This window comes from Tetranychus urticae, chromosome 1, assembly GCF_039701765.1.
Source record: "Tetranychus urticae isolate SD_2017Ah chromosome 1, NJAU_TeUrti_SD_1.0, whole genome shotgun sequence".
Lineage (NCBI taxonomy): Eukaryota > Metazoa > Arthropoda > Arachnida > Trombidiformes > Tetranychidae > Tetranychus > Tetranychus urticae.
Window position 1 is genome coordinate 22,490,021 of NC_142958.1, and position 27,177 is coordinate 22,517,197.

Below are 27,177 nucleotides of genomic sequence, written 5' to 3' on the forward strand. Positions count from 1 at the left end.
GAGCAAGTAAAGCAACAAGAAAAACTTTTAATAGAGAAATCAGTTTGCAATTTAAAGTTAATCAACTTTTCTTCTTCTTCTACTTTTCAATATTTTCATTGAAAACTTCAAGGATTTTCATCAGCATTTAGACTGCGAATAATCGACACCCAAAAATGATGAAAAATTCCATTCTAAACTGTAAAACATGAAACCGCATGATTATCATTTCTTTGTTTCTCTCAGTAAATTGTCAATTGATTACAATTAAAAAGATGGTGAAAAGAAGAAGGAGAAACGATTAAAAAAGGCATCTTTTTATTTTCCTTTTAATAGGTTTTAATCATGATTAGAGCAAAAAGAAAAGTTGAAACATTTGAATGCAATTTTTCCTCCTCATCACCATCATCGTGCTCATCATTCATCTTCTCCTTCTCATCGAATGAAAAACCGTTACAAAATATCCTAAAAATAGTGGCTTCAGTTAACCTTTTTTTGGCTTTCCTTCTTCTTCTTTTTATTGCATCAACAACTTGTACCTGTTCAACTACTTTTATATCCAACGACTACCTGTTTACTAGAAGACCTCAGCCTGTTAACCATATATCCTCAGGTTACAACAAACGTTAGAATCGAACCTTTGACCTGATTTGAGAATGGTTGAAATTGTTTAGCAAAATTATCATTTTCTTCCGACAAAACTTCTTCTTTTACTTCATAGGACTGATTACAGGTGAAAAATGATGTTCCAATGAATTGAGTTTGATTTTTGAGAGAAAATTTTTTCTTCTTCTTTCCTCTCTCTTCCTTCATCCGCATCTTGACAACTCTCACTGAAGAGTCTAAAAACGCATCAACATGTCACAGTCAATTATTGATTAGTTTTTTCACTCTAACCAACTTATTATTCAACATTTAATGATTTGTCTCATTTTTTGTGACTCTTCAACCTGTTTACCGATAGTTACAGTTGTTTACAGGTAATAATAGATAATCATTTCTCAATTACTTTGGGCAAATTTGCTTTCAACCAACTGTAAATAATAAATTTTCATTTACGATTCATTGAATTGAACTCTTTTTTTCTTCTGGTTTTGCACAGGTAACATCGTTTTTTCACTTTACTCAAATCTTGGGATAACAAGTGTTTGACAACATTGACTATGACATAAAGTTGTACAAAAATCATTAAATTGTAATCATTTCTTACTTTCGCCATTTTTTGCTGCTCTTTCGTTTCTCAATTTTGATTGAAAAATATTCACAATTTGCTTGAAATGGGAATCAAAGTTTAAACAAAAAAGTTCATTTTACCTTTTCATTTGCTTGATTCAATCTAAAGTTAGTTAAAAAATTGATTTATTGACTTCAATAAATTGAATAAACTGAACAAATTGAATAAAGAGGAAAAAAGATGCGAACGGAAGAAATTGAATGAATCTATTTTTAAACTGGTTGACAGTTTCCATGTTGTCTGTTCAATTGAATTGATCATGTCACCCCGTCAATAAGTTGATTGACAGACTGATTGTTCAGTTGAATTGGCCAGTGAAAGTTGTCTCAAGATGATCATTATGAGAACTTTTTCTTGGTGTTGGTCAGTTGAACACTTTCCGTTAACTCATCATTATTTTTAACCTGGCATAACATTTTCATGAGTCAAGAGTTTTGACAAAAAGTTTCAACAGACATCCAGTTATTGCAACAAATTGCTTAGTCTTGAATCCATTGTTTAAGGTTCATCATTAGGTCAAAACAGACTCTCAATATTTATAGCTTAATGACCATTACATTTGAACGTTCACTTTTCCCAGTTGAACTCTGAACTTTCAAACACACTTTCGACTATCGATAGTCAAAGAGTGACCCTTCGAAATTGATTGACGTTGCTCTGTCAGGATTAAATAATCAAATATTTAATTGATAATCAACTATGAAAGTGTCTTATCTTTATTACTTTCAGGTTTAAGCTTTTACCAGTTTGGCCAAGTTTTATCATTTTATCCGTTTACTTTGCTTTATTATTGAGATAAAGGTATTGGTTCTGTTGATACTTTGAGCCACTTTCATCCTTACAACATTTTATCTGAAAAAAGGACATTTGATATTGATGGCACATTTATCTCATGATATGTTCATTTTCCGGAATCAGTTTGTTGAAAATAGAAATTAAAAATAAATTCTTTCTCTTCTTCATCTTATTCGGCTTCAACCGATAATCAGCTTCAACTGTTGGACTTGGCCGCAAATTAGCATAATCTTACATTAATAAAGTCGTATTTTTAATCAAATTGTTTAAAATTTTTATTAAAATGAATGAGGTAAATGAAAAGTATAATTATTCTGGTTAAATATTATTATTTATTACTCTAATTGAAACTGTGAAAAAAACTGTTGATAAAGTTGACTGGAAACAGAGTAACGTTGTAAAAGCTCAACTTGTTTAACAATTTTCTGGTTTCAAATGAATAAATGAATAAATTAATGAAAAGTGCAATATCTTTAAATTTAATATTAATCAATGGTCAAGATGAGCAGTAAATGTTTGACCAAATAATGGCAATTAATTTACCATCAATCTCAAGGTAAACTCAATAAAACCCAAATTACATGAAACCAGAGAAGAAGAAGAAGAAACCGAAAAAAATCGTAAAATGAATTTGAAACAAAACCAAATTGTAATTGAATTAAATGGTCATTAGATTGTGATGAAAATGTGCAACTAATCAGTAAACGGAAAGAGTGCAAATTAATCGAGCAACAGTTGAACAACAAGAGCAGAATCAATTGAGGTTAAAATTGTGACAATTTAATCAACGGATTAAAGCATAAATTTCACTCTTTATTTGACTCACTGATGCTTTAATAAACAGTTAATTACAGTTGGACAACATGCAGAGTCAATTAAAACTTCCGTATTATTTTATCGTCCACATTAACAAATTGGATCGTTGAGTTTGCAATGGAAACTGACCAGAAGAAGAAAAAGGATTTGAGTTTCATGTTTTGTTGTTAATGGTCAATCATTTCAATCTTTTGTTTCTCATCGTTGATCAACATTTTAATGTAAACTGATTTATCATCATTCCTCATCTTTCCTTTCATATTCCTGATCATCTGCTTCTGACGATCTAATTACACTTTGCTTTTCCTTCATCTTATCACCTAGCCTCACCTTAAAGGTAAATGAAGGGAAACATTGAGATAAATGTAAACATCTTTCCATTATTAGAGGTAATTCAACAGTTTAGACAAAAGGGTTTCCAAGAAAACCCAAAGGCTTGGTCAATCTTATTGAGTGGGCCGACTCTTGTTGACCTTGTCCATTTTCATTAATCTTCATAACTCAGTTTTCCGCCAGTTTTTTGGGTTGCAAGTTGACTACTGAATCGAGCTTCTTTTCCTGTGATTTCACATGCAATTTGCTTATTCTTGATTCGCTCATTTCTTCCTCTCGTTGACAGTTAACAGTTAATTTACAATTAATTAACCATGATTCAATGATAATCTTGGTAAACACTTTTCACCATCTTCTTCCTTTCCTTTCTCGTCCATTTTACACAATCAATTTGAAGTGGTGAATGAAAAAAGAAGCCAAATATCAACACATTGATGATCAATTGAGCAAACTAAATTAAGAACCAGGATGCTGTTAATATCGATCAATTGATTCACCTTACTTTTTTGAGGTCATTTGTGTAGGTAATTGGCTAAATTATGTTAATAATCAATGAAGGAGACTAAACAAGAAGAAGAAGATGAATGTTGATATTATGTTGGCTCCATGTTGACCATCAATCGGTGAAGGTGAAGAAGAAAAAAAATCAATTGCCATTTTTAGTTAACATCTATTAATATTTTTGCTTCATAAAATGATGGTTATGATAAAATTAGCCATCAACAAGGAGTAGCAAATAAAGTGTTCAAAGTGCAACCTGGAGACTATCGACTAAAAGTAAACCATCAACAATTGGCTTTGCCTGACCACAGTTGTTGATCAAATAACGCTTTAAACGGTAATGAAAAGGGTAAAATTAAGTCACAGTTTGAAACTAAAAGCCAGGTCAATGGTCAGCTGGTGCATGTGATTGGGTAAAGGCAAACATTTTGCTTGCATTTTGCTCAACATTTAGATTTACTTTTTTTATACCTATTCCTTCAAAGGTAAATCTCATTTTTTAATCTTGAAATTTACCAAATTTTACTCATTGCCAACATGATACTCAGGATTGAATTCAAGGTCAACCTGAATATATCCATCAAAACACTGATAATGATTACCTTTTTGCTTGTTCACTGCAATACAAATATCATCATCAAGTGTAACAGCCAATTTCAATTTTTAACTAATTTGTTCCAATTTTGGCTTGAGAAGTTAATGAAAAAAAGTTGCTCTTTTTGGTACTTTTGAAAGAGAAACATTTCAATCTCTTTTTTCCCCACATTTCATCAACTTGTCTCATGATGAGGTACAAGATGAGTACATGAGCCAAGTTGGCTTAGACGGTCAGCTCTGTGGACCACATCAACCTGTTGAAAAGTGTTTTCCTCTTCATTCATCACCATCCAAGTGAAACTTGATTTACATTTTCAACATTTAATAAAGTGAAAAATGTAAAATTTATTGCTTTGAAAGTTGCAAGGAAAAAGGTCAACTCTGATTTCATGAAATCTTGTAAATTTAAAGGTAAATCAAATTGCATGTAACCTGTAAAATCTGTGAATATTTCCAACTTGAACATTCAATTTTTTTTCTATTAAAACTCGCAGCTATTTTGACCCAATTTGAACCAAAATTAATAACTCAACTTTCGTTTTAACCTTTTCTTTACCTGGTTCTATGATTTTCATTTCATTCATCATCATTAAATTCAACTCTTTTTCACTTTTCTCGATGATTGATTAAAATGGTGTTCAATGAAAGTGTTCAATTCTTTTGTTCCAATCAGTAAAATGATTTGAAACAAATGATGAAAAAAGCAGCAGCAGCAACACATGAAACCAGAAAATGATTACTTCCTTTATAATTGTTTTAACTGCAATGAAATGACCAATCAGTTTCAAAAATTTCTAACCTTTTTTGTGTCAAAGTGTTGATTCAATTGTTAAATAAATTAACCCCAAAAATATCAAAATATAATAACAGTTATCATTAACTTTTACTTTTCGCACTTTTCTCAACTTCTCTCTTTTTTCCGGTAAAATAACTTTTCACTTTACTTTGTCCATTCACAATTGTAGGTCATCATCTTGCAATTATAACCATCAATATCATTGTCTTTAATTATTGATTAAAAAACTGGAGAGTTGAAAGTTTTTCCTTCGTTTAACAGACGAACAAAACGGCGTTTGTTTTGAACTGTTTAAGGTTCCATTCAGGGTAAAAATGTATTTCCAATGAACCGAATGAATATCATGTTAAAGGTTGCAAGGCTCAAATGGGGCGATATATTCAATGGAGCATCTTGAAGGATGAACAAGTGGAAAGAGGAAGGAAGATGAAATATGATGATGTTGATAAAGATAAAGATGTTGCCTTATCTGTTAAAACCAGGGTTTGTGTGTTTCTCATGTAAACCTTTTTCTGGTTTGTAAAATGAACAAATTGAAAACTGAACAGCAAACAGAACTGTATAATACTGATTTATCTTTCGCCATCTTTTTCAACATCTTTTCAGGGTCAAAGTATTTTCCATCATTTTTATCATCATCTTCATCATATCTCGTCTGATTTGGGTTCTTTCAATATTATTTTTATCACGATTTTCCTTTTGTTACCAGGTCATTAGTAGATCAATTTATTCCCGTTTTAATTAACCTTTTCAATACTTTGCTTTTTTGTGTATCAATTTTACCCAAAATTGTAAACCAAATTTACACCAATTTTCGGCTTCTCATGATGTTCATTAACTCAATTTCATTGTTATTCAATATCGAATTAGAGTTTTCAAGATTTTTAAATCTGCCTTTTCCGTTTTTTACATTATCCATTGGTAAGTCAACCTTTCTGGTTTAGCTTGAAATGTTTGCGAATCAAATCAATTTTAATGAAACATTGAAAGTCAATGTTTTGGGTTAATCCAGTTTTGTGTCTTAATTATAAATAAAATTGAAATTTGAAGTTGAACTCAAACAATGATTTGATTAATAGGATCAACTTTGGTCATCGATTTTGACCAATCCTTCAATCGATTTCTTATCACAATAATAATTCAAACCAAACGTCAGTTGAACTTTGAAGTCACAATTTTGACCCAATCATCTGGTTTGGGTTTAACCAGTTCTGTGTCTTAACTTGATGTCTTTCAATCATTTTCAACTGTTAATTTTAATTCAATTGTCAAGCATTTTAATTACAAAATCAATCCACTCAAGGTGTCACCTTTTTTCTGGTCAAAGTTGAACCTTTGATAACCCAATGATTTACCTTCAAAGTCAACCGGTTAGACTTGATACAACCAACAGCAACTCAATGTATTTTTTGAAGAAAACATTATTTACCTTTTTACCCAAAGAGCATCATTTATCATTATATCTTATCAAGTTTCACAAGGTAATTAAATCTGAAACTAGTTTAATATTATAACCTTGATTTAGATGAACTTTACTCAAAGTTTTGACCCACTCATGTCTGGTTAATCAGCAAATCTCTTATCGCAAAATATTATGAGACTTTTCATGATCATGTTGAAAAGCGATCATCATGATTGACTTGAAGTGTATAAAAAATGACAGATAAATGTATAAGTTGAGATGCAGAAAAAAGGAAACATTTTTTGATGGAATAAAGTTGATTTAAAATATTCATTACAAGATAATCAAAACATCAGAACTTCTTTTTTTCGCCCCTTCATGCTGCCAAATAATTCCTTTCAAGTGATACTAATCATGTTGTCAATGCTATTCTTTTGTGCTCAATGGTCATGATGATTATTCAATGAATACACATTTAGAGATTTTTCAATGTTCATTTCTTTTCTTTCCGATAAGCCAAACATTTTCATCAAAAGATTGACTTAAACTGTGATAAACTCATCAATCACAATTAATACATTTCAAGTTTTTATCCTGAATCATTTTCATCTACAAACTTCTGTTGATTTCAAGGATTAACCTTTATCTTAATCTAATTCTGAAAAAAATTTCACCCAATCTTCATTCAAGTCATACACAGAGAAGTTGATTGATCTAAATAGACTCAAAAAAAGGTTTAAAATGTTTCAAGGTGTTTCATCAATTGCAATTAAAGTCAATCTCAATTAGAAACGAGTTGATTCTGATTTAGCCGTAAGTTGAAATTCTGACCATTCCTTGAATGGGTGAAAAGAATTGGAAAAAAAGTTGAAACAAAAAGGAAACTCAAAATAACCTGAGAATCTGATTAGTAACCTAAATATTGAACCTTTTCCTTCCTTCCTGATGAGATTCTGTAACATCCTAACATGGGAACCTTAAAAGGAACAAATATTTTGAATTTTTGTCCAAAATTTTCAACTCTTTTTCCTTCTTCCATCACATTTAACCTTTTGCTGTTCAAAGTGAAAAGCTTTAAACAAGATTAAAGTTGAAAGGTTTTCTCAAATGATAATTTTGGGTTAAAGTGAAACTGTCTTTCATTGATTAATCTGGTTAACTTGGAAACGATCAAAAATTGAACCTTTTTTCTTCTCCTTTTCCCTGTTCATTTCATTGTCTTTCAATTGAATCAAAATGAACTCAATTTGCTTCTTCCGTAAAAAGATTCTCGTTGTTAATCAAAGACACTAATCTTTCTAACCCGTTAAATTGTAATGCAAAAAAAGAGACAACAGTTAAGCAAATCTTTTAAATCTGTATTAAGACTGATTGTGAGCACAAAAAGGTTGCTAATGTCAATCAGGTTCAGTTTGTTGATTTTTGTGATGAAAACATTGCACTTTTTTGCTTTACTTGATGCCAAATGTTTACTCGATTTAATTGTAATTTAATTGCTCTTTAATTGCTCAGAGATTATGACGATGAAGTGAATCAATTTTTGTGTGCAAAACGACAAAAATGGAAGTAAAAATTGATTGAAAAAGGAAAAGGTTTATTGTCACTTGATTTCACTTTCAGACAATTGATGAAAAGAGAAATGAAAATGACCAAAGATTCAGATCTTTTATTGTTGCTATTCAATGGAAACCATCTTTACCATCTTAACATGACAACCTTTTTTCATTCAACCTTTTTGTGGTTACCTTACCTTGGGTGTATCAAGATGATGATGGTGTGTAACCTGATGATTCTGGATGATTCAAGACAATTGCAAATTCCAACATTCAACTTTTACTTTTACTTCTTCTTTCAATGTTTCCATTGTTTTCCTCATTTCTTTATCATCTTGCCCTAAATTTTGATTTCAATTGTTTATTTGAATGTAAATATAAATATATTTCATTTCAACCATCATTAGGCCTTTAGATGAAATTTAATCATTTGAATAATGATGATCAACATGAATTGATGAGAAATGCCTCTTTTTAAGGAGTAAAACTTCCGCTTTAATTATCAACATTTGGGCAAAGTAATCATGTAATTCAATGAAATGAATTATAAAAGTTTATTCTTTTCATCTTTCTGCTCATCACAATATTGCAATGTTCAAGGTGAACACATGAAGAGTATCATTTTCATGATTATTTGCATTTCACCTTTAACTTGATATTGTCTTTGCTCATTGTGACCATTGAAAAGGCGTAAAATTTCAACGGAAAAATATCAACTTTCCAAATGAAAATGTTATTCAGTTTCAACCCAAATTGATTCAGTTTTTCATTTCTCTTTTAGTTACTATTTTCATCTTAAAATATTCAACTTCTCACTATAAATACATATTTACCAGTCCGATTGGATTACTTAGAGTTTATTTATTGAACTAATTCATTGAATGTCAATCGTTTTATGAGCTTTAAAAGCTGCTAAATTATTTACGAGATTTTATCAGAGTTCAGCTGTCAACAAGGAAATGGTCGAGTTAGACTTGCACATGCTTTGAATGTCGACCGATCAAAGCTGCTCTAGTGGTTACATCAAGCTGATGGTTAACCTCAGGTTTGATAAAAGTGATTTGTTTATTGGAATAAAATCAACTTTTAATTTTACTTATATTTAGACACATGAACTGTGACCTTATGATGGAAGGCCTTTGACAAGTCGAACATGAAAAGTTTATCAAAACTTTAACCAGATTTCAAGTTTCATCAGTTTCTTGTTGTGATAATAATGCAAAATAGCTCAACGATTTACATGAAAATGTTTTGTGCAAGTTAATCTGTTGCAAGGGCACATATCATGTTATCAGTATGTTGATGTTGAAAGATTTGGTTGGACTGGCACACAGCTTGAGGTCAATCAACTCAACATCTATGTATGAATCTCTGCATTGGAATCAAGTAGGAAGTTAAAATTGATAAATGTTTCAAAGTCATTGAGCAGCTGTTTGTCTAAACGTCTTCAAACAGCACGTAATCAGTGTTACCGGAAAAAAAACGTTTCACCGGCTTCTAAACCTTGATTTGTGTCAAAGCAATTGATCAACACTGTTTTGACATTGATTAAAAGATAGTCAAAACTATCGACTAAATCTAAATTACCTTTTACCCAAACTATTGACCTGATCATTATTGGCCATCAATATAATCGAAAGGCTCAATATCGAGATTAAAAGAGTTGAATGAAAAAAGATTTCGATGGTTAAATGGCCAATTAAACAGCACCCAAGTGAAAGCTTTTCAATTCATGGTTAACCTCTCATTTCATCATTAACCATGTTTGATCCTCTTTCATTAAGCCAACAATTAAGCAAATTGAAAGGTTGAAAGTGAAACATTGAATGCAAAACTTGTTGTTATGCAAAAGAAGAGGTAAAAAACAAATGCAAAAACAATTGTAAAAAGCAAAATGAGAAAATTTAGAGAAGAAAAAATGTGAAAAATCTTTTGTTGCAATTGCGTTTATTGTTGCCACTTGATGGGACACTTTAAAGGTTAAACAGGTAAAAGACGGTGAATAGACACAGACATTAATTGTTACACTTGGTGGAGCAATTAAGATGTTTACAATTGTAAGATGATAGGTTTAAATGAGTGATGAGTGACCTTAAGAATGGAGCGAAAAATGTTGATCAAAAGATGAAAATAAAGGGCTTTCCAGTAATTAGACTTTAGGTTAACATGTAATAATACTTTTGCCTTGTTTAGCGTTTCTTTTAAGGTCAAGTCCAACAACTCTTTACCTTTATATTACCTCTGATATTATTATCTTAATGATGGTAACAATTAATATTAACCTTAATCAAGCATCTTTTGTTTGCCCAAAAAGCATCATTATTTTCATCATTCAACTTTGGATTACAATGATTTTCTCTGATTATTTGAACCATTTCTGGAATCACGCAATTCATCGATAAACAATAAATTTGATTAACATTCAAGGTTAATTGTATTATTTTTGGTTCCTTTTTCAATTCAACATTTGAAGGAAAAGAAAGCAAATTTGGGTTTTTTAGGTAAACCGTGATTGGGTTGAGATTGTTGGTCTTTGATCAATAAGGGAAAATTTCTTGTTCTTTGGTCATTTCAATGTTGACCTTTTCAATTGTTGTTCAACTGTCATACTATCCCATGGTGATGAGGAACCATAATTTTGAAGTTGCTCATCATTCTTCTTGATTTCATGCTGAGGAATGAGAGATTTCAAGAAATGGATTCTTCTCTTTTCACCATTTTCATCCCTTTGACAACCATCAATCTTGAAACTTTATATTATGATTGAATGTGATTGTCTTTGATTTTGATTAATCTCTAGGAGACTTTAATCTTATTGTAAAAGTTTCAAGTTGAAATTTGAAATTGCATTGTTTGTTTCACATTTGAATACAATTTAAATTACAAATTGTGACTGTTGAGAGACTAGATGAAGTATCATTGATTAAACTAGATTTACAGTTGATAATAAATAGAGAAGGAAGGAAAAGTAGTAAATATTAATTGTTGGTTAACCATTAAACCGAACCTTGTTTTTGGAGTGTTTCCCATTTTAAAGCAACAATTACCATCTTAATCAACAAACTGATCAAAATTTTGAATATTTTATATCATTTCCATGATTATTGGTTAAAGGAAATTTGTGAATAAGAAAAGCAATCAAATGAACGAAATAGCGTTTAAACTGTCTCAGCGATAATGATGTTAATGATTTAGTCATGAGAAGACGAAAAAACAATCAAAAATAATCTGATATTTCAAGGTTTAGAAAATGATTGAAAATAGTTTTACCAAAATCGCAATAAATTTTTCAAATTGAGATCAATGTCTCATCAGACTTGACCACAAGTCGGGCAGTCGTACAGAGTCAATGTCACTGAGCGAAAACTAAACTCAACAAAAAGTATTTCGACTAACAGCAAAATTTCGCTGGAAAAATTGAATCTCAAGTTCGATCCAAGGAATGACTTCTTTTGACTTTCACCTCTTGACATGTTTCAAACAGTTGAGGTCTGATTAACTAAAGAAATGATTATTAGACAATTTCAATGAAACATTTAAATTGCCAAAAAAACTGTTTAAATCAAAAATGATAACCTCATTGCTAAGCTTGAATTGATTGTGATCTCATAAACACATTTGTCACTTTCCGACGCAAATCCATTGACCATTTATCAACATCGATCTAAAGGTTGGGTTTATTTCAATCTTAAGATTTCCATCTAATAGATTGTCGTGTTTGCTATTGAATGTAAAATTGAAATTATTCACGATTCTAAACTTTTCCCTTTGATTAATTAACTTTTTGTTTACAATTGAATTTCAAACCAAATGAGCCAACTGACCAAACGAAAAAGGTTCAATCTTTTCGTCGAGATACGATCAAAAAGTGACTTTTAAATCGATAGTCGAACCTTGTTCAACCCTGAAAAACCAATGAAAGGTGAACCTACAAACGCTTATTAATAGATGCAATGTTATCATGTGTTGGTAAAACTTTTGACCAACTTAAAGGGTAAAGTGAATTTAATTGTTTTCTTTATTTTTCCTGTTGTTACCTGTTAAGTGTAATTCACGTTTAATCATGGTTTCCATTTAATCGTTTAATAGGTAAAATGAATTGTGTCCACGAACTGAAACCCAAATGATTCTGGTGATGGAATGCGAACAAGAAAAGTTCATCTTTTTATTTGCATTTCTCATCTTCCAAATAATCATAAATCATTTTTCCGTTTTTTTAATTTCTTTACTCATCTTTATTAAATCTTGTTCCGGATAAAAGTCTCAATTAATTATGTTCAGCAAAAAGTTTGTTTAAATAATTATAACATTTCCAGTCAATTTGAGTTTATTTTGTTCAGCAATTGTTGAGCAAAATGTTGATTAAATTATTCAAAGTTTAGACTTAAAATAAAACTCTGAATTAGTTAATTCCTGATCAATTGAACATTTGAATATTAAACTGAAAATGTTATTCAACTTGTTTCTACCTTTTGACACAATTCAATTCACTCAATCATGGTGCTGATTAACGTTGAAAAACTTTCACTCGATTTACATAAGATAATGAATTAATCTGAAAGAGAATTAAAAGTTCAAGAAAAGTTGAAAAGAAAGGTTTTCCAAAAGAAAAAAGTTCATCAATTGAAGACATTTTTTCAACAATTTAATTAACTAAAATAATGATTTATTATTAGATGAATTTGGAACAATAAAAAGGTGAAAAAATGAATTTTCGTAACTTTTTCTTCTTCCAATGTTGATTCATATTTGCTGAGAAAAGAAAAGTTTGAAAATTAAAAATAGATTTTTGATTAAAGGTGAAACTGAACAGATTTTTCTCATTTTGTCCTGAAATTGTCGACAGAATCTTGGTTTCTTCATGAAAGGTGAAATTATCTTGCAAATTGTTCTCTTCCTTCTCAATGTGTTCCGGTCAATAATGATATACAAATCAATCTTGAATTGTCAAATCAACGCATTTTCATCAATTACTGAGTCGAGAAAAGAACGCGAAAAAAAGAATATTTTTTTTCTCAGAATTATGATTATCAGAACAATTCGGTTAATTCTTATTCTCATTTCTTCTTATCCTTTCCTTTCTCCAATTCCAATCCAATTTCAATCCATTTTTTCGATTGTCTCACTTGAAAACTTTAATCAAGTCAAATGATTGGTTATCATGCAATGAATGATGAAACTGAATGAATAATTGCAATGATTGCAACCATAATAATAATGACAAGTAAAATAATGTGATATTGTGCGTGAGTTGCAACCAAATCTGAGCCAAAACAAAGAAACTGATCGTAGAGCGAAAAAAAGAGAAGAAAAAAAAGTTCCATTCCAATCTATTCCAATATTATCATGAAACTACAAATTATAAAGTTACACACAAAAGGCTCTTCCAATGTTGACCAAAAACAAATTGGCAAATGTAAATGTTGATGGAAAGGCGAGTTTAGTTAATCCAAATCAACACTTTTCCTTGTCCATGATTATCATGATAATCATCAGAACTTTCGCCTTTTTTTCCACAAAGTAAAAGGTGAAATGCAAAGTTGTCTAATATATTCACTGACCATGAACTTTTTCAATCTCATATTCAATATTGATTCTTATAATGAGATACTTTTAGCGAAAGTCCAATAAACTGTTCATGAGCTTGGTATGAATAAAGCGATTGTTTGCAAATCATCTAAACATGTGATTTACATTTTTGTTTAATTGTAAATAATCACGATTGAAAGAGATGGAATTAGCAATTTACAGTTAAATGGTTTCACAGTTAGATAATTAATAATAAATGTTAATCTCAAATGTTAATCAACATTTGCATTTTGGTCGAGTTCATCAGTTTTTCGCGTTCTTTTCACCCGTTTTTGGCTTACCTTTAATTTATGCACCAATTTAGGCGCATATTTACCTTTAGCATTGTTAATCTATGTGATTAGCAAATTAATAATATTTAATGTTAATACATTAAATGTAATCTTCTTAGTTTGCATTAATGTTTTCACTCGTGATGCGCTTTCAGTTTGTATTACAACTTGATGAGACTGTTCAAGATTGACCGAGTTGACCATTTTATTGAATTATTTCAACAATTTAACTTTTAAATTGAAATAATGAAAAGGGATAAAAAAAGATTTTTATAATTTTCGAAAGAAATCTGAGTGTTCATTAAAAATTCATCAAAGTTTCCTTTTTCCTTTCATTGACAAGCCCAGCCATGAAAAAACACAAAAATCTGGAAACATCAAATGTTCATGTTGTAATGAACAAAAAAAGTGAACACAAAAATGTCCTTTTCAAAAGTGTTTATCAACGCTAATAATGCCGTTAATAAGCTTTCTAAATGACTCGCTATCCCACGCAATTTCAAATGGAAACCATTAAAAACAAATTCTGACCAAATTGTACTTTTCACTATTATAATGTTCAGTATTGTCATGATAACTTTCATTATTGTAACTTTCACATTTGTCTAAAAGTCTTTATCGGTGATTGACTTGGCAAGTCTCTTCACTAACAACCTAAAGGCTTGACTCTTTGCACAGGAAATGTTTACTTGTGTTAGCCTTTAATCACGTAAATTGTTGCCTTATTAATAGATGGATTGACTTAAGGCAAAAGCCTAACCACGATCTTTGGTTTGATTGCGATTTCATCGTAAGCTTGTTGTTGTATCTCACGCACTGTATTACGATGATCATTATGATTATGATTGTCAATTGGTTACAGCGTAATGCCAAATCAACGTAAATTGTTTAATCATTTTCATGTCCATCATCGTCTTGATTCGGGAATCGCTTTTTTTAGCTTTTCCTTCTTCTTAATGAGTTTCACAAAATTAAAAATAAATTGCAAGTTGAGGCAATTTTTGGTTGATAAAAAACTTTTAGGCAATTGATTAAAAGCAATCAATTTAGTGGAAAATGTTAATTAACTTTCACCAAATTAATATTGTTGCTGTTTGGTTTGGGAATTGTCACTCCTCTTTAACAACCATTTTTCAATGTATATTTAGCTTTAATCATTTCTCTATCCTTTTGTTTATCATTTCAATCGACAGTAAGAGACGATCTCAATTAATTAATCGGTCATCGATCGATCAACATTTTGATTAAACTTTTTTTTTGCTCCAACTTTTTGTGTTCCTTGTTGCACATTTTGATTTGGTTCACTTGATTGCAACCAAATTAATTTACTTTCACTTAACCAGTTGTGATTAACATTGACAAAAATTGATGTTTGACAAAATTTCACCCAAACGATGAATCCATCAACTTGTTCAACTGAATAATTGGTAGACATTAATGGTTAACAAAAACATTCATTCAACAATATATTGATGACAACAGTCGATGCTTTAAATTATGAATCAATCATTTGCTTTGTAAAAATGTATTGTTCAATTGTGAGTTTACAATTTAAATTTGTTGAGATGTAATTTCAATTGCAATTGTATTACTATTTTAAGATTGATTTTTGCACCAACAGCGACTGTTGATTTAGCAAATGTTTTTAATCGTCAGCAATAAACACTTAACTTGTTTGATTTACCTTAATGCTTTTCTTTATTCAAATGCTTGGACGCAAACCTTGCGGCTTTTTTGACCTTTTTTTAGCGTTAATCTTTCGTCGTTAAACTGATTGCTAAAAATACTTAATTATCGTGACTGATTGCTCTTTGACAAAAGTTAACTTGAACAATTAAGTGACAATTAAAATGATAGATTCCAATAAATTTTCATCATTTTTCCCTTTTCATCTTCAAATTATTATTAGAAAGCCTTTGAAAAGATATTATTTCAAGAGTTTGCTTTTGTTGAAAGCAAGAGTTTGGGTTGACTTTTTCTGGTAACTGGTAATATGGTCAGTCAGGTCAGTTTAGAGTCGTTATGTTGCTTTCAATTGTTGGCGTTGACAGTCTATTAACTAATCGTGTTGAACATTACCTCGTTTTCAGTTTTCATTTTAAAAGTGAGTGTCAAAAAGAAGTACCAGAAAAAAAGTAATTTATGATCATGAAATTCATTTGTTGGTAACGACACTTTTAATGGCTCAGCGTTCACTTGTAACAATTGAAATTTTTAGACATTTTTAAATTGCAAATTTCCTTTTCACGGTAAAAGGTTAATTTGTTAACTTTGTACAGTTTATTAATAGATTGTCCAGTTTTAGCAAATAGCTTCAACCTTTGTAAGAAGTGCTCTTAAACTTGTTAGATTGTTTCAACGCTTAACAGTTTTAAAGCGATCAATTTGAATGCTCAAATAGACTCAACACTTTTTGGTTATATCGTTTGTTTCAGAAGACATTATTTTCAGCAGAAATGGACGAAAATCGTAAAGAAATTTTGAAATCTTAGAATTTCAGAAATTTGAATTTTGTCGTTTATTGTTTGTAAATTTGGCTTTTTTTCAAGTACATTTCAAGTCTTTGGCTTAAAGAGTTTAGTCTGAGTTTTGATGGACTTTTTCATTGCTTGCTTTTGCTGAACAATTCAATTTACTTTTTGAGATTGTTTTTCAATAAGTTTCGCCATGAATTTCAATGAATTTGTTTTGAAATGTTTTACTCTCAAAAGATGCTCAAGTGATATCAACATTTAGGTAAACATTTATTTTTCTGGAACAAATTTCTCCTTTCTGTTCCGATTCCAATGTCAATTCAATGAAACGTAACGATGTTACCGGTATTTCCAATAATAAACTAATAATAAAGTTACCAATTGAAATACTTGGACTGTTGACCTACAATTAGGGAAGCGTTTATAAATAACATTGACTGGTCAGTATTGCAGCTTATTTTCAAGACTATTTAAAAAGTTAAACATTTTGAAGATGAACCAAGTCAGGTTGAAAATGTACGTTATCGGTTATCCATTGAACCAGATAAACCAGAAAACATTAACCAGGCAAATTGAGTTTTTCAATTTTTTGCAACAAAAGTTGTCTTCTTTCTTTCTCTTTCTCTCATCCTTTCTCTGTGTGTTTTACCTTTTCAGGCCTACCTTTAATTAGGCTCATTTTTGGTTCCAATCTAAAGTTGTATCAATATCGAGTGATTGGAGGCTCTTTGAACAAGCAACCTTTTTCATTGAATTTCATCTTTCATCAAATATTGTCTTTTCACAAAGACTTCTGTTGATCAATTTACAATCATGATTTGTTGATTGTTTATTATTCTCACGGTTCCTTCCGTAAATTTAATTTAATAACCGTCTGTTTGTTTGATTGTACGCTGTTTCACTCAAAAACAACAGCATTTACTTCGCAATTTAGGTCAACTTCATTTTTCTTGTGTCCCAAAAGTGCGATACTATTTAAGATTAAAAGTGCTGTCAACTTGTTTCTCAAATCAATAGGAAGTTTTCATTGTATAGATTTTATATTCTCTTTTATTCTTTTATTTAAATTTACATTATTGATTGTCAACAATACTCATTTATAATATTGGATTACATTTATTTTTGAACATTATTCTACTATTCATAAAACGCGCCTCTTCACTATTGGTTGGCAACTCTTTCGTTGGCAACAGCAATAACAATTTGATTTCCCTCCATTTATCATAAAATATTTTCTCAATCAATATGCTATTTATAAATACGTTTTTAATTGTTTTTTATTCGCAATTTACAAGTTGATGTTGGTTTCAAATATTAGTTAAAATTTCAAGTGTCTATATCATAAAGTTTCAATCCAGTGTTCAAATTAAATGGCTGAAAATATTGTTTCGTATTTTGCCTGGCCCAGACTTGAGGACAGTTTTTCTTGGTGAATACACTCTTTTCTTAATAGCTCTTGATGGTCATTCCATTGGTATATGAACGATAACATCCAAAATTATGCTTTCATCCAGTGCCTTGGATACAGTGACAGTTTAGTACAAAAAATATCGGTCAATTTTGATACACTTAAAATAAATGGTTACAATTATGCAGTTTGGATGTTAAAAGTTATTCAGATGATGGTTTTTTATAATTGCTCAATTTATATGAATCGGATTCCTGTTTGTGCATGTAAATTATTTGGATATTAATCCATGATGATACCCTCATGGTCTCTTGTCTTATAATCATCAAAAAAGAATCAGGACTAATCAATTTGGTTGAAACAAAATTGTAAATCGATCTGATATCTGGCAAGTGGAAGCTGGTCGATGCGATCCATTCTATCCTTCTTGAGGGAAACACCAAAAAAATACGGTTAAATTCGGGTTAAATTTGGGTTGAATTTTGTCTCACCTTTGTAACTTCGTAAAGCTATCATCGTAATTTGCAGAATCTAATTTATATTACTTTTTTCTCAACCCTATCATTTGAATTTGATCAAATGTTCTAATCTAATATTTGACGACCATTTCTTTGTTTTTTCACCTTTTGGCCTTTTGTTTATCAAGTATAACATCTTTATCATTATTATGGAATGATAATTATTATTATTATGATTTGTAGGAAAGACTTTCCTTTCGATTTTTGATATATTTTATCATTAGTTGATGGTTTGAACAATCCGCTTGATATTTCTTGTCTTTTAACAATAACAGTTTAACCTGTCAACATTTGCTAACCACTTTATCATTATGTAATTAGGATAAATAAGGATTAACTATTAAGGTTTGCAATTGTAATTATCAGACAATGCAAAAATTGGTGAGATTAATTTATTAATACAACTTTGTCCATTAACCGGAATATAAAGGTGAACAGAAGGCAATCATTTGTTTTTTCCTGATTAACATGACCAAATTTGATTACTATCGAAACTGATTGTGATTAAAATAAATAGAGACAAATAAAAGGTTGGTAAAAAGTTTGTTATTGTATTAGCTCAATGAAAAGGACAGTTAGCCTTACAATTTTTAATGTTTCCCCTTAACATGAATTTAAATTCAAATTTGATAAATCTGTCTTATCAAGTTGAGTTCCGTTATTTGATTCGGGTATTGTAATAAAAATTGTTGTCCCATCAAGTAAAGGCTCAACTTTTGTTGGCAACAATAATAATCAATCACAAATCAATTTAAATTTGCGTACAATTGTAATCGGAACTGTGATTTTCAACATTTACCATTCAATTGTCTTCGATTTAGTGTTACAATAACAAATTTGAAGAAATAAATCTTTATTTTCTTACTTATTGACTCTCACATTATTTGTATTTGTTCACTGGGTCGATTTGTTGTTACTCATTGTGATTGATTATTCAATTGATTGATTAGTAAAATAGTTGATTGGATGAAAAAATTGTTGAAGGAAATTTGGTTAAAATTAAATCTAATGTTGATTTAATTGTCCTTCACTTGCCAAGTAAACCAGATTCACACACCTATGAAAGGCAGCCAATCAATTTACATAATAAATTGGTAATAAAGTAAAATATGAACTTGAATAGAGATTGGATTGAACAATTTATTGCTCATATTGATTATTTGCCTGCTTGTTCCGATTCCGTTGAATGCTCAACTTTAACCATATTACCCACGGCCTTTCCGCTTGAAATTGTATCTCTTCTCACAAGGGAAGTGAATAAAATGCCAAGAATTGATTTGAATGGAAATTAATTCATTTGATAGGAAAGACGAGCTGAGAAAAGTCTTCGTGCGTTTCATCTGTAAAATTTGCGGCTTCTGAGTTTTCTGGTCTCTAAATTGACAGCATCAATGTATCCCAATGAACATTGTGATAATCCTAAATCAACAATTGTTTTCCAATGAAGAGTAAATTTTCCTAAAATCACTTTACACGGCATTTCGTTTTCTTCCTTTCCAATGCGATTGTCATATTTTGGATTATCAAATTGCACCAATAATTAATCTGTAACAGTTGAAAAGCTTTTCCATTTTGCTCAGCTTTACCGTATGGTTTAATGTGTGCACTCAATATGTTTTGATTCTTGTTGACTTGTATCTCTTTCAGATTAGCTTGTGAGGATGATAATGATGAGAATCTTTTGCATCAAGTCAATCGTCAAGTTTTTACATGTTTCATGAGGCCAACAATGTGTCAGGTCAACAATAAGATTTTCCTGAGAAGAAGGTTGAGAAAAAAGTAAATCCAAGGTTAGATCAAGTTGCAGCTCAATGGTCACTATGGTTTGTTAAACATTCAACAATCACACAAGTCCAATATTATTACCATCAACTTTAATAAGCCATACAGTTTGGATCATTGATATTTCGCAGAATCTCCAATTTGATTATTCCAACCATTAAACGAGAAAAAGAAATCTTATTCTATTGGAAAGAAAAGAAAGAAAGAAAGATTAAAGTAAAACAATTAAAATAATTAAAGGTTAATATGATTAAATGGTGAAAAAGAATTTTTCTCATCGCAAATGAAACTACAAAAGAAGCAATTGTAAAACATTTAATGAATTGTATACTAACATAGAGAATGTACAACACTTGAATGGCCTAAACCAAGTTAAGGTCAACTCTCAGTCCGTTTTGAATGGCCAGTTAATAGGAAAACATTGTCATCATCTTTGCGACTCTTTAACTTGTTAACTCTCCTTCTGTTACAAATTCAAGTATATTTCCTGTTTAAAACTGCAACAATTCAGTTGAACTGAGTTTAGTGAAACATTTAATAAGCCAACAAAAGACAGATTGTTCAGCGAAAACATTTGAAAATGTTGTCAACCGGAAACCGCATTTTTCCCGCGCTCAACGAAAAAGGTTTGAAACATCCAATCTCACGGTTAAGCCTGGGTTAACAGTAAGATTTCAATTGTTAATCCAGCATTTTGAGATTTCAGTTAAATCAAATTTCCAAATGTTCCTTATTGGTAATGTGTGTTAACTTGACTTTCAAAACAATGAAGGTTCAGGCTTGAAATTGAGCGATCATTTAATCCACCATTTCGCCAACTGCAATTAAGAAAGAGAGAGAAAGAGTTAGTTTTTTTTACTTAAATCACAATTAAAAATTTTAACAGACAAGTTTAATGTTAATAAGACAATTATAAATGAAAACAAAGCATTGACACTTCAATTTGAGTTGAAAATGAGAGCAAGACTGATAATTGTTTAACCAATTTTCAATATCACCGTATCATTGATCCAGTAATGCATCGACAATCAAAATGATCAATTTTACCATCTTCAAGACAATTAATTGAAAGATGAATGAAACCAATTGAATCATAATGTTCCAATTTTTCTTAAGCCTTCATCAAAAACTATGAGATTACTTCAATTAGCATACTAATTGTGCTAATATAAACCGGTAAATGATGATAATGAAGATGATGAATCAAATTAAAAAGTTGATCCAAACAAAATCCTTTTACCTTTTTCCATTGAATCAGCTTACCTTTAATTTCAACTTGTATTTGCAAAAATAGTTGTTCCTTCAGGGGATTTGTAATTTTATTTTCAAGTTGTGTAGTTAAAACACGCAAAAATGATGAGGATGTGGATCAAGATGAGGATGACCAGAAGAGAGAGAGAGAGCTTTAAAGATGTTCAAATCCTGGTGGCCTTTTTAAATATTTTAAAGTCCGGTTTGGTAAATTGGGTTCCGGTCAAAGCAAGAACTGTAAGGAAGAAAAAAAAGCAAAATTTTAGTGATAAATTTACTGTTGTTGTTGTTTTACATTTACAAACCTGGAAACATATAAACATAGACTTGAACGAGTTTTCAATCAAGGCTACTTAATTGACCTTTACATGTTAAACAATCAAGTTTACTCTATTAACCTTGTCATTTAATCAAATTTTACTTGCAATAGGAGCAGCAAATGAACAATCAATACTTGAATATTATTTCATTTCTTTTCTTCATTTTCTTCATTCCATGATACTTGAATCCAGATAATAATAATAACTGTGCCCATATTATCAAAACTATTATTAGCTAAACAGTTTCATCATTATTACCATTTCTTGATATTACCTTTTTATTATTATAACGTTCCAATAATTGATCAACTTTATTGTTGAAAAATTTAGAGAAACAAAAAGTCCATTACAATTTATCTTTAAGGTGCAATCGATGATGATCATAATAATAACTGTTAATAGTTAATCAAATGAAAATGTAATCATTAATCTTTACATTTGACAACTTTCGTCAAGCTATTAATAACAGATATTTGAACAGTTTTTTTGCAATCCATTAAAGCAACAAGTCGACCAATCTCATTGTTTGTCTAACAGTTTGTAATCAAATCAGATTAACATGATGATTATTGGGAAAATTATTCAGCTACGACAATCTAAAAGTGTCGATTTGCTTTGCAATGCAAAATTGAAGCGTATAATAGACGAGATGGCAAATCAACAGATTGGCCTTATTAATGAGTGATTATTTGTTGACTATTTGAACACAAAAAATGATAATATCAACGAATCGGTTGAATAAAATTGATAACTTGCAGGGAAATGAGTTAATCGTCGGACATTGACTTTACACACTTTTTTTCAACTGAATATTTAATCAGCTATTTATCATTCAACAAATTAACATGTAATCACTGATTTTGTTTGTTGTGATGGATTGAAGGGAAAAGTTAAATTAAATCATTGGGTTAACTGTTATTACAATTTGGTGTTATTGTTGTCGATAATCTGTTAAACTAATCAGTTGAACAATCAATATCTCAAAGATGAGATGTGAATACAATATTATTGAGAGACTATTGTCTTCCTTTTAATATTATCATTACTATTATCATTATTATTGATTTGTTTATTTTATCTGTTTACTGAGGAACAAAAGATTCTTTACTTTCATCTCTAAATCATTTTCATCTTTTCTTCTTCTTCTTCCATTCTGATGATGCTTTAGCACCTTCCACTTTTGGATTGGTGTTTATTTTACTCAGCAAGATGACCTAAATACCTGAGTATCTTAAGAATGATGAAGATGAGAAAAAAGAGGAAAAAGAAAGAGATGATCACCGGTTTTCTCAATGAAACTGGTCTTTCATCCCGTGACTTTCATCATCATCTTCAGTTTCAGCTTTGGCTTCTCAGGTCAATCTTTTTAAATTTGTGTTTAGCCTGAAAAAAAACGAGCTTATTAAATGAACCTTTTCTTGCCAAGTAAAAAATTAATATTAATTAGACTGCATGTGAATAATGATTAGTGACAATTGACAGTTAAGTAAACTCTGCCATTCTCTGATTAATCAATCTTTAACTAGTCTTTGGTTAATCAATTGATTAGCATCTTGAAAATGAAATGAAAGGCAAATTGTTGAATAATGATTACTCTCAACACACTTAGAGTTTTAAAATGGCAACAATTTATTCCTAATCAAAGTAAAGGGTGAGATTTTAAGAGGTAAACTTGTTATTTATTACTTTGGGATTAATTAAAATTACCCAATTTCTGGTTTACCTTGAAAAGTGTATAATATTGAGTCAATATTATTGGGTAAAGCAGTAAAAAAGGGCCAAACATAATTGTAATCGAGACGATTAATCTGTCTAGAGTTGATTCATGATTTACCTGTTTGTGTGTCTTCCACTTTTGAAACATTCAGTGATATTTCAATGTCTGAGCCATTTTTTACCTGGTATTGTAAAAATAATAATAACTGACTTTTTTGATTATTAGAGAAGGTAAAATTGATTAAATTGGCTCAAGATAGGGTCAAAATTTTCAATTGCAGTCTAACAGTTAACATTAACCTTTGAATACATGTCAATAACTGAATTATACAATCAATAGGTTTTTTTTGTTTGGCTAAAAAAACGAAATGATTCAAATCATGTTGACGATATAAATACATATCAATATCAGTACATGTATTATATAAGGGTTCACAGTTGAGCTTATTATTATGTTAACTGTTTACTATTATTATTATTACCTGATAAATTGTGAACAATAACCTCAATCTGTAAAAGTTTGAACATTTAATTTACAACAATTCAACGTCAATATCAATCGACGATGTAAAGTAGATGTATCGGTAATAAGATTGTTATTTATACAGTTGGTAATGGATGTAAAGCAAGTTAAACAATAACTCTTCATCTCTTATTGTTACAATCAGTTCATTTTGTTTTCATTTCTAATTGTAAATTTATCTTCAGGATTGGGATTGGGATAAATATTGTTGTAAAGTTGTATAAATACAGTTGAATATCATTTTGTGGTTCATTAGTTGGTATCGCTTTTTTTGTACACTTGTTTGTCTGTTTGCTTTACTTTCAGCTAATAATTAACATTGATTGTTTAACTTTAAACGTCTTGTAACAGGTATACTTATACTGTAATTTTATTGTGTTACTGTTAACAATTTAGGTTAAAGTTGATGTTAACAGATTTTTGATTGACCCTGAAACTATTTAACAAGGAAATTAGAGAGAGAGAGAAAGAAACAGACAGACAGAAAAATAGGAAAAGAAAGAGATTAAGAGAAGGGGAAAATGTTCATCAATTGTTAATTCTTACCTTTTTAATTTGGATCAATTCCAGGGTTAAACTTGGATTAAACATGATTGTAATAAAATAAATAGTTGGACATTAGTCTAAAAAACCAGTTTAACCAAAAACAATGGTCTGGTTGTTGCCAAGTAACCGACCGTTAATTATAAATTGATGTGATTGGGTTAAATCTGGATATTTATATTTTAGATAATTTTTATTGGTAAATGGTTGTTATGGCTACTCCTTTGGGTTAACGATTTTTCTTAACTAAAATTAACCGTTTTTAGGTTTTCAGTTACCGGTTTTGCATATTTTTACTCTTGCTTCAAATTTTCAATCTTTTTTTTTCTGGTGAATAAATTAACAATTAATTGATTAAACCTACTGTTTATACCTCATTTACCTGTTTATCTTAATTATTCACTATTTGATCAAGTTAACTGTTATTTCTAATTTTCACCATTTCTTTCTCTTCCTTGTCAATTCACTTACTTCAGTGAATTAATATTACAAACAGTGTGAAACAATTATTTTGACTAGAAGTAATATTATATTTCTTAAAGTGCAAATAATTACAATTTAGTACTACTGATTACAACCCATAATTGAAAACTGAGGTGAGTGATCACCAATTCATGTTCACTAGATGACCCAAACGACCTCCAAAAAAAATCAATCATTAATAGGGTAAGTCAATAGTGAAAGGGACAACCAACATTCAACAATTATTAACAGTGACTAAATTAATAATGAAATCAAAATCAAAAACCAAAAATCGTAAATCAAATCTTTCTCAAACAAATCAAAATCAATTCAATTCTATTTCAATGAGACAATTCAGTCTCAACCGAGAAAATAAAAAAATCACTAGATGAAATAAACACAACAGCTAGAATATTCAAAGAAATATCTCTAATCATTTAATTATTGCTAAAACACATTTATACACCTTTCCCCTGAAACCTTATTTTTTGTAAAAGCCCATTTCCCCACCCAACAATTATTGTCCTCCCTTACCCCATTCCCGTTCACCCAATTATTGTAAATGGCCGCCTAAGCCATATCCCGATATGTAACCATGATGAGTTCAAAGGGAAACTCATCTGCAACATATCTGATGGAGTCACTTTATGATTAAGTACTCCGACTCATCTTTTGTAATGGGCTACAATCTGTAAAAGGTTTCATGTACTTGTATGTGTTTTCAATAAATTCAAGTTGCTTTTTGTTTAGTTTTTTGTCAATATTAATCTTTGCCATCTTTACCATTATGTTGTCAACTCGTTTTGTAAATTAATTTAAACATGTTAAGGTTTGTTGATTGTTCCTTGTTTTTATTTTTTTGTTCTTGTTATAAGATTAGTAAAATTTGATTGATTGATTGGGAAAGAAACGATGATTAGTATGATGGTGATGATGATGAGAAGCTAAGGTTCTATTGAAACGTTAAATATCCTTTGAAACTGATTATAATCATGATTGGTGAATAGTGATGAGAGGCGTGCTGAATTGTCTTCTTTGGCAATTATCACCTAAATATTAATATATTTTTTTGCGCCAGAAATTTGAAGACAATTAGTTTATTAACCTCATAACAATCAAGTTGAACCGAAACAAGAACAACCCTCAGCAGCATCTTTACATGTTTTAACATGACAATATCAATTTACTTACACTGAAGGAACCAGAAAACAAGTCATCAAATGGATCAAAGTTTTCATCATCTACACTCTTGGAAGAAACTTAATATCTTCATCCAAAATTCAATTCAACATCAATGTGTAACAGTTTTTCCATCAATAATCAATCTTACCAAGTTGATTAATATTTTTGTTCAACATAAAGATAGATTAATTATTACCTGATTGCCGGATAGCAGATTATCATCATTTACAAAGCGTACATTTCATTATTTACAAGCTTGACAAAGATCAACATTATCACGGGCTAATGAAATTAAGGCCAAGAAAAGTCACAATTCCCATGATAAAGATGATGATGATGGTGTTGGTGAGGATCATCAACATTGTGTTTAGATTTAAATATTGTTTGCTAAATTTTCTTGGTTAATCGGATAATCGTGATTATCTTAAAGATGAGAAAAGTGAGCAATTCAAGAGACTCAGAATTAACGGTAAAACAGTTAACCAGAAAAAAAATTAAGAGAAAGGGAAACAAAAAGACTGGGAAAAACAGAGTGATAAACTTTTCTACACTTAAAGCATATATTACATTAACTGAACCCTGGTCAGCTTTTATGTGTGTTTTTGTGTCCAGTAAATAGACGAGTAAAGTAAGTGTCCTAAATTTTGTCTTAATTCAAATTTCCACTGTTTGCGAACCACTGTTTTGACCTTAATAGGCATTTTATCACAATTATGGTTGCCATTATCATTAAACATGATTTGAATAGGATGCCAAAAAAAAGATCAAATTGACAATCTAAATCTCACTCTTAGCTATTGTAAATAATTGTCTCAATTTATACATCTTCATCATACTCTTGTTTACTTTGACAATTGAATGACTCTCAATCATTGTTAACTGTTATGGTAGTTATAATCAAATGTGTAGCAATAAAAAAAATATATAAATATATAACAAGACTCAACAATTATAATATTATATTTGCTATTATTGTTACAATTATACTGATTTAATTTGATCTTTTTTGCATCTCAAGTCATTATTGCTACCTTTTTACCCGTAATCTGTTATTACTTAATTTTACTCATCTAATCATCCTAAATCATCAAATTGTTGTTAACTAAATTCAAGGCTGATGTTTTACAAGAT

The 27,177-nt window shown here is 30.0% G+C and overlaps 1 protein-coding gene and 2 long non-coding RNA genes across 3 annotated transcripts in view; 2 read left to right on the forward strand and 1 right to left on the reverse strand.

Annotated features, from left to right (window-relative positions):
• The window catches only part of LOC107362466 (uncharacterized), a 43,188-nt gene that overhangs the window by 913 nt on the left and 15,098 nt on the right, over positions 1-27,177 (forward strand). The window lies entirely within an intron of this gene.
• LOC107362468 (uncharacterized) lies at positions 18,798-24,560 on the reverse strand. The gene is made up of 5 exons (XR_016198144.1): positions 24,406-24,560; positions 21,313-21,535; positions 20,385-20,867; positions 20,134-20,231; positions 18,798-20,023 (listed from the first exon to the last, which is right to left on the reverse strand). It is a non-coding gene; the product is annotated as an uncharacterized LOC107362468 (long non-coding RNA).
• Positions 25,570-27,091, forward strand: LOC149094781 (uncharacterized). The gene is made up of 2 exons (XR_016198145.1): positions 25,570-25,693; positions 26,063-27,091. It is a non-coding gene; the product is annotated as an uncharacterized LOC149094781 (long non-coding RNA).